Here is a 9,534-nt window from a genome sequence, read left to right on the forward strand (position 1 = left end):
CAACTTCCTACCAGTTCCAACCTCATTTTATACTGCAAATATGAGGAGATGAGTTTCTCCAAATGAGATTTACATGTGTAAGTGCAGACCATAGATTCTGACAGCTTATAAGAAAATAATATCTTACCTGCTCCAGAATCCACTTGTATCTACAAAGTATAAAACTTTCTAAGGTAATCATGATTATATTACTAAAGAATGGTTATTTTTCTTTTTTTTTTTCATTTTGAGACACAGTGTCACTCTGTTGCCCTGGGTAGAGTGCCGTGGCATCACCGCTCACAGAAACCTCAAACTCTTGGGCTCAAAAGATCTTCTTTCCTCAGCCTCCCAAGTAGCTGGGACTATAAGCGTCTGCCACAAAGCCAGGCTATTTTTAGAAATAGGGTCTCACACTTGCTCAGTCTGGTCTCAAACTCAACTCAAGCAATCCACCCACCTTGGCCCCCCAGAGTGCTAGGATTACAGCGTGAGCCATGGCACCCGGCCTAGAATTTTTAAAAAACTACTATTAATAAAATTCTATGCTGGGTGGCGCCTGTGGCTCAGTGGGTAAGGCGCCGGCCCCATATACCGAGGGTGGCGGGTTCAAACCCAGCCCCTGCTGAACTGCAACCAAAAAATAGCCGGGCGTTGTGGAGGGCGCCTGTAGTCTCAGCTACTCGGGAGGCTTAGGCAAGAGAATCGCTTAAGCCCAGGAGTTGGAGGTTGCTGGGAGCTGTGGGCTGCCACGGCAGTCTACCAAGGGCTACATAGACTGTGCCTCAAAAAGAAAAAAAAAGAAAAATGCTTCTAGCAAAGTTACACTCAGCTGTTCAACCCAAACCCAAAGGCCAGACCTCCCCTCCGGAGCTAGTGTCTGCCCGCACTGCGCATGGACGGGCGGGACTGAGTCCCGGAAGGGGCGGGTCTAGCCCCGGAGGTCCAACAGCTACCCGCGGACAGCGCGCCTCGTTTTCCGCGCGGCAGCCGAGAGAGGACGGTTCGGAAATAACTGCTAGCTATGCGGGTGGGCGGGAAGAACTGCTACCTATGCGGATGGGAAAGCGGCTTAGCCTTCCAGTCGGTAGCTGGGCTCTTGGAGGTAAGAGCCATTGCGGTCTTTCTTCCTCCTCTCCTACGGGCCGGGCTCTCGCTTCGTGGGTACCGAGCGCCGCGCCGCCTTGCTCCGGCCCAGCCGCAGCCGGCGCCTCAGGTTTGGCCCAGGAGGTGACGCTCCCCTCGCGGTCAGGGGCCACGAGCCCTCCGGCCACCTGAGCCGGCGCGTTTGTGAGCAACCACCTGGAAGTCTTAGCGCAGCCTACTCCGTCAGCGCTGATTTTGACTGTGAGCCCAGAAGTTAGTATAAAGGGCCTTGCATGACTCGGGAACCAAAGGTGCCTGGAAGGAACGGCCAGATAACTTCCTGTTCTGCTTTGCCGGGTCCCTTTTGTACCCCTGCAAATCTGAGCGTGCGGCATTGGCTTGTTCAGGTTTCCTTTAAATGGGCGGCTTATTTATCATTTATAAGGGAGCAGTTTATACGCGGGGGAGGTGATTATCTCCTAGGTAATAAGACGACCCATCCCTAACATTACTTTGTGGTTTTGAAATTTTCTTTTCTTTTTTTTTTTTTTGTAGAGACAGAGTCTCACTGTACCGCCCTCGGGTAGAGTGCCCTGGCGTCACACGGCTCATAGCAACCTCTAACTCTTGGGCTTACGCGATTCTCTTGCCTCAGCCTCCCGAACAGCTGGGACTACAGGGAAATTTTCTTTTCTTTCTTTCTTTCTTTTTTTTTAATTGTTGGGGATTCATTGAGGGTACAATAAGCCAGGTTACACTGATTGCACTTGTTAGGTAAAGTCCCTCTTGGAATCGTGGGAAATTTTATTTTCTTTCTTCCTTTTTTTTTTTTATTGTTGGGGATTCATTCAGGGTACAGTAAGCCAGGTTACACTGATTGCAATTGTTAGGTAAAGTCCCTCTTGCAATGGTGGGAAATTTTATTTTCTAAACGAAGTTTACTGTGGGTCTATGCTGGTCTCTAGCCGTAAGTGGAGCGAGTCGCGTTTTCCTGTAAATTTCCTTGTAAATAAGTTCTGAGAAAAGACATTGAAATTGGAGAACAGCCCGTGCAGTTCTGCAAGGCCCTTAGGCTGTAAATGCCTACCGTTGTGCCTGTGCTTGAATTCACAGGGAGATGGGTGTTTCCGGATGTACATCAGTCAACTGCATGGAGACTGGAAAACATGCTGGCAATTCAAAAACGTTTAAAAATGGTAAGGCATCTGTGAGACGTGGTATATTCCTGGGTTTTTTTTTTTTCTTCCCGATTTGAAATACATTGTTTCATTTGAAGTAATTTTAAGAGTTAGCTGTCAACAGGATGAATGTAATGGTTCTATAATCCGTGGATTCCTTAATTTTAAGCCCTATGTGGTTTGAATTGTTGCTAAGTGCTGGGATTTCTAGAAATTTACAAGCTAAGTGTTTGTTTGATAAAAATAGAGGTAGTGCATGAAAGTCTGAAACATAAATACAAAAGAACTCAACGACCCATTTAAAAGCGGTAATATTGCCAATGCTGTGTTACCTCCCACCCCATTCCCCTGCCCCCCATCTAGGTGTACCTATCTCTAGTTTTGTGTCCATCGGTTTCTTGATCCTGTGGCTGGGAGGTGAGATGGATAGTTTATTATTCATATGTATCTTTAAACATAGGCATTATAAGAATGAGTATGCATGTAGTTGTCTGTAGTTCCTGTGAATCATAATACTAAACTGAAATTTTCCAAATTAGAATTATTCACAAGCAGTAATTTTATTCCTCATACTCAAGTGAAATATTTCAGCATTTCAAGACATGAAAATAATGATAGTTTAGCAGGGTCCAAACTTGTATGTCTTCATAAATCATATCAATAATTGTCTAGCTCAATGATTTATACTCCTGAGGTGCTGTGTGACATTTCTGTGGCCCTGGCCATCTCCTTTGCCCTGTTTGTGTACATTCAGTTAACTTAAACTTAATTCTGTAGGAATGTGTCTGGTAATGCTGACAGTGTAAGGCATCCCTTCTCTAAAACTACTAGATTTGCCATTGTACTGTTTTCAGGTGAAAATCTTCACCCTAGTTTCTGTACATCTAGCATTTAACCTGGCTTAGTGCATTCTAGTCAAGCTCTAGGACAGAAAAGCAATTGTTGTCTACTCATTAGGACCATTGTGTCTTAAAATCAATACTGTGATGATGAAGGATATAAAATGTTTCCATCATTTATGTAATTTTTAGGTACTAACCAATCAAAAGATTTAAAACATCAAGTCATTAACAGATGTTTTTAAATTTTGCGTTTGTCAGTTAATACTATCAGAAGTAATGAAACAGGAATTGTGTTCTTTTATTCCATTAGAAATGTATTGAACAAGAGATACTGGTACTTTTATTAAAAAGTGGGTTGGAGTCCCAAAAGGTAGGTTGGGTTCCTTACAGGAATGACATTTTGTTGTTGTTGAGACAGGGTCCCACCCTATGCCCCTGAGCAGAGTGCAGTGGGCGTGGTAGCTCACCACAGCCTCACACTCAGGCTGCAGGCACCCCTCTGCCTCAGCCTCCGGATGCCGCTGGGATTACATGTGCTCAAGGCAGCACCCGGCTGGGTTTTTCCATTTTTTTCATAAATCGGGGTCTCACTGTCACTCAGGCAAGTCTCTAACTCCTGAGCTCAAGCAATTGATTCTCCCTCCTCAGCCTCCCACAGTACTGGGATTACAGGCATGAGCCACTGCGCCCGGCAGGAATGAAATTTTTATTAGACTATTCCTTCATATAACATGCCAAACAAATGCAATTACAAATGGGAATTGACAGTGAAACTTTAATTTTTAGGTCTGACAAATCCTATGAATTTTGAAGGTGTGTGAAGGTCATTGTGACAGATGTTTTCCAAAAGCTTAACAGAAAATGGCAATGAAAAAGTAGAACCGCCACTGCATATATTGAGGTACAAAAAGTGTTAAATGACATCTTTTTGGGAATCGTGGTGCTATTGTTACTAACAAGCAATACACAAAATGTTTGATGTGTTATTGACATTGATAATGGTGGCACAATGATGACTTAAATTTTTGCCGTTTACCCAGCTGAGGATATCTTTGAAGAAATAATTCTTAGACTGAGATGCCAGTAAACTATATTGGTTTATGTTAATGGTATGTAGTACAATTTTTTACTAAGAGGCTAAATGTTCTTTCTCCTTAGCACATAGGTAGCTTCAGATGGATGTCCTTTAGCTGCAGTTTTTTGAAATACTCCTTTGTTGCCTCAGGTAAGTAATTGTAACTAGGAAAGCGACCACATCTGTTGACAGTTAAAAGTGTCTGATAAATCCAAGGGATTGGGTCCAATAGCTGTTGCAGTTGCCTTTGCATGTCAGGATATGGTTTCCTTTTCTCAGCATTGAATTTTTTTTTTTTTTTTTTAGACAGTCTCAAACTGTCTCCCTGGGTAGAGTGCCCTGGCACCACAGCTCACAGCAACCTCAAATTCTTGGGCTTCAGCAATTCAATTCTCTTGCCTCAGCCTCCCAAATAGCTGGGACTACAGACGCCCACCACACCACCCAGCTATTTTTTGGTTGTAGTTGTTGTTTGGGAAATATGGGCTGGATTTGAACCTACCAGTCTTGGTGTATGTGGCTGGTGCGCTAAGTACTGAGCTACAGGCACCGAACCTCAGCAAAAAGCCACTGTTTGAGGTTATGTGGTTAACTTTATCTTTGATTATGAAATGATTTTCACTGTTCTGATTTTTTAGAGGTGTGCCATGCAACATTATGGAAGAAAGAACGAAGACTGCAAGAAAACAGATGAACAGAAGCAAATGATGAAAATGAATATTTTACTTGGTTTTACTAACTTCATTATAAATGATATAGAAAATAAATGTGAGTAATTATTTTAATTGCTGGGCACTAAAGTCTCTTTTCTTTTAAAATAGCTGTATTCTTTTTTTTTTTGAGACAGAGCCTCAAACTGTCACCCTGGATAGAGTGCCATGGCATCACACAGCTCACAGCAACCTCCAACTCTTGGGCTCAAGAGAGGCTCCTGCCTCCGCCTCCCAAGGAGCTGGGACTACAGGCGCCCGCCACAACGCCTGGATATTTTTTGGTTGCAGCTGTCGTTGTTTGGCGGGCCAGGGCTGGATTGGAAGCCACCAGCTCAGGTGTACGTGGCTGGCGCCTTAACTGCTTGAGCCACAGGCGCCGAGCCAAAATAGCTGTATTCTTAATAGTCACTACTAATCAGACCTGTTTTTAGCATACTTTAACAATGTAATCGGCTCATTTGTGGGTGGTGATCTCATTGAGATAAAGCATGGTGAGATATTTCCTGTACTCCCTCCCCACTTTCCCTTTGTAGCTTTTGGTAATTTCTGGAGAGGCCCTTATCGCTGCATGTGTCATATCTGGCTTCCCCTTTGTAATTCTCCATTGTACCTGAAAAACCGGTAGGAATCTTGAATGCTTGAATGCAATCAAATTGTCCCTTACGTAAAAGCTATCACCTTTCTGTGATTATAGATTTTATTTAAGATTTAAATTTTAAGGGCCCGGGCACTGTGGATCACCCCTGTTGTATTCCTACCATTTTGGGAGGTGAGGCGGGTGGATTGCCTGAGCTGTCAGGTTTGAGACCAGTCTGACCCAGAGTGAGACATTTCTGGCCACATGCACCAAGGCTGGCGGGTTTGAACCCAGCCAGGGCCAGCTAACCAACAATGGTAACTGCAAAAAAAAAAAAAAAGAATTGGGTGTTGTGGTAGTCGCTTATAGTCCCAGCTATGTGGGAGGCTGAGGCAGGAGAATTGCTTAAGCCCAAGAGTTTGAAGTTGCTGTGACAGCACAGCGCACTACTGAGGGCGACATAGTGAGATTGTCTCAAAAAATAAAGGTGGCGTAGTGGGTGCCTGTAGTTCCAGCTACTTGGGAGGCTGAGGCAAGAGGATCATTGGAACCTAAAAGCTTGAGGTTGCTGTGAATTATGAGGCCATAGCAGTGTACCAAGTGCAACAGTGAGCCTATCTTAATTAAAAATCTTTTTTTATTTTATTCAGTTTGACTTCATCTTTGAAAACAGTAATCCTAATCTTAGTACAAGTAATAATTGTGTTATGTTAGGAGAAACTGGGCCGGCAGGTCTGTCTAGGATTAAAAGAATTGAATTTGAAAACTAGATTTCTAGCTAGGTGAAGATAAAGACAGGGAAGTGTTCTGCCTTCCTCCCATAGAGAACCGTAAAAGAGTTGTACACGAGAAGCACAAGATAAGCATCTTGCTAACTGGTAACATAAAATTGTAATATGTAAACGTTAAAAACTGGCTTTTCCTTCTAACATTGTCCTTGGCACTAGTAGGTGTTCAATGATAGTGATCTAGATCCCAGAGAGTTGGTGAGTGGTCCTGCTGTTTGGTTAAGAAACTGAAGTGCCAATTTTGAAAGATATGATGCATGATAGCATCTTGGTTAATAAAGTGGCAGTTCGGTGATATTTTGCTTCTCTGTGAATGGATGTGATCTTTCGATAAGGCTTTGAAGAATGAGAACAAAAGTTTAAGAATTTTTTACAAGATACGTTTTCTCATGATGTTTCTGCCTTTTCAGAGCAGAAAAACTTTCCTTCGAAAATGAGGACTGTGGGTGGTGCCTGTGTCTCAGTGAGTGGGGCACCGGCCCCATATATCGAGGGTGGCGGGTTTGAACCCAACCCTGGCCAAACTGCAAGGACAACAACAAATTAGCCAGGTGTGGTGGGCTCCTGTAGTCCCAGCTACTCGGGAGGCTGAGGCAAGAGAATCACCTAAGCCCAGGAGTTGGAGGTTGCTGTGAGCTGTGACACTATGGCACTCTACTGAGGGCAATATAGTGAGACTGTCTCTAAAAATACAAAAATGAAGACTGGGCTTCCAAATTGATTTCTTTGCCTTATGGAACCTTTCTTGTAACTAGTCAGGGCTAAGTAGCCAATTTATAAATTACAGTCTCCTTGATAACATGTAAATTTTCATTTAACCTGACACGTGCATAATATATGGGGAATTCCCAAGGCTTTTCCAGATTCTGTATTTAGGGCTTGTGAAACTATGTCATAGACATGTCAAAAAAAGCATGAAAAGACCTTAAATTTGAAGTTTAAGGTTATGTAATTTTTTTTTAAAGTTTTGATCTACCACCAGGAGTCATACAAAAGGTTATATATATTATTTACTCATTAGTTTTGAAAAGTTCACAAGTGAAAGGGAAAAAAAATAGTTTAACATTATTTGTAGATAAAGCATTATTGCCATCTTGTGACAAATATAGTGGACTACATAAAAGTTATTTTTCACCTTGTTCAGCTTATTTATATTTTTGTCTATTCACCATTGATATTCTGAGCTAACCAGAATTTGTTTTTTAAGTAGTATTCTCCTTGACAACTTTATCACTTATAAATTGTCCACACTGTTCTATGTTTTAAAATTCTGCTGTTGGCTATAGAGGTTTGGATTAGTATTTATCGCATTAGGAATTAATTTTGAGGAGGCCATACTTAAATTTTTAAAAAATCACTCTCAAATACACTTTCTCCCCTGCTTAGGTAGGAATGAAGAAAAACAGATTTCCTCAAGTCACTTATTCATCACTAGAGAAGATACCTGTCCCTGGTCCATACGTGGCAATAAACTGTTCAAGCTGTCGTTGGCACTGATTCAGGTAGATATCCCTTTGCTCTAAATACTCTTCATTATGCAATTCAAATGGAAATACTGCATTTGGAGCAACACAAAATACAGCGGCTCCTAAAGAAGGAAACAGAATGTAAGTGAGGAATACTTAAAATTCCAAATGTGAGGGTGGTGCCTGTGGCTCAAGGAGTAGGGTGCCGGTCCCATATGCCGGAGGTGGTGGGTTCAAACCCAGCCCCGGCCCAAAAAAAAAAAAAAAAAAAGCCAAATGTGAAATTACTCTTATCAAACAAAATAATGAAAATGTAAAAGTTAAGTTCTGACTCATTCAATAGAGCATGTCGATAATCATGTAAATCTGACACTTGTTCTTTTAAACTAAGGAAGCGGCTTTAGTTTGGTACCAACAGAAGCAGTATTTTGATGTCTACATTTTAAAGCTTGGAAATTGTAAAAAGCATTAGTTTTGAAGCTGAATAGTAATGTTTAGAGGTGAAAATAGTAGAAAAAGAAGGTATTGGAATATGGGTAAAAAGAATAAATGAATGATCAAGGATAAACACATTGCAGTACATTTCTCAGTTGTTAAAACCATTCATGGCAAGGTAAATATCTAAATTTATGGACTAGAATAGCCCCTCAAATAAACTGGCATATATCAAATGATTTTCAGCAAGGGTAGTAAGATCATTCTATGGGGAGAAAAAAACAGGAGTTGGAACCTGTTCGTGGAAAAAACATGAAGTTGGACCCTAGCTTACATCATAGCAAAAATCATCTCAAACTGGAGCATAGACCTAAATGCAAGAGTTCTAAGATTTTAAAATGTAAACATTAAAAGACTGTAAGTCTTAGAAGAAAACACAGGAGGAATGTTGAATTATTTTGGATTTGACAGTGATTTCTTGAATATCACACCAAAAACAGGCACCAAAACAAAAAATAAATTGGACCACATCAAAATTAAAAACTGCATCAAAAGATACAATCACTGGTGAAAAGGCAACCCAGGAAATAGAAAGTTGCAAATCGTATCTCTGATGAAAGACTCTGCAAGTCAGTAAAGAACAACCTGATTTTTAAAATGGGGGTCATGCAGGGGATTAGAGTGGAGGGGGCGGGAAATAGGTAAGGATTAAAACATACATTTCTCAAAGAGGATAAACAGATGACCAATAGGCATATGAAAAAGATGTTCTACATCACTAATTAAGGAAATAATCAAAATCACAATGCTGGTCACTTAATTGTGGTCAAGGGTATAATACAACAAGAGGACATTTCAATTCTAAACATTTATACACCTAACTTAAATGCTCAGATTTATGAAAGAGACCTTTTATGAAAGAATTGAAATTATACCTTGTATCTTTTAAGACCACAAGGTAATAAAGGTGGAACTCAACTTCAACAAAATTTTTCAGCCCCATACAGAGGCATGGAAGTTAAACAACCTTATGGTGAATGACAATTGGGTCAAGGAAGAGATAAAGGAGGAAATTGTTAACATAACACCAATGAAGCTACAAGTTACCAAAACCTGTGGGACACTGCAAAAGCAGTCTTAAGAGGGAAATTTATCATATTAGATGTCTATATCCAAAACACAGAAAGAGAGCACATCAATAACTTAATGAATCATCTTAAGGAAATGGAAAAGGATGAACAATCTAATCCCAAACCTAGTAGAAGAACAGAAATAACCAAAATTAAATTAGAAATAAATAAAATTGAAAACAAAAGAATCATTCAGAAAATTAATGAAACAAAAAGTTGGTTCTTTGAAAAAATAAAATAAACCTTTGGCCAGATTAACTAGAAA

At 40.8% G+C, this 9,534-nt stretch overlaps 1 non-coding gene across 1 annotated transcript; it reads left to right on the forward strand.

Annotated features, from left to right (window-relative positions):
- Window positions 1-4,085: 4,085 nt before the first annotated feature.
- Window positions 4,086-4,170, forward strand: LOC128564165 (small nucleolar RNA SNORD87). The gene has a single exon (XR_008374033.1). It is a non-coding gene; the product is annotated as a small nucleolar RNA SNORD87 (small nucleolar RNA).
- The last annotated feature ends 5,364 nt before the right edge of the window (window positions 4,171-9,534 follow it).

Source organism: Nycticebus coucang, chromosome 13, assembly GCF_027406575.1.
Source record: "Nycticebus coucang isolate mNycCou1 chromosome 13, mNycCou1.pri, whole genome shotgun sequence".
Classification (NCBI taxonomy): domain Eukaryota; kingdom Metazoa; phylum Chordata; class Mammalia; order Primates; family Lorisidae; genus Nycticebus; species Nycticebus coucang.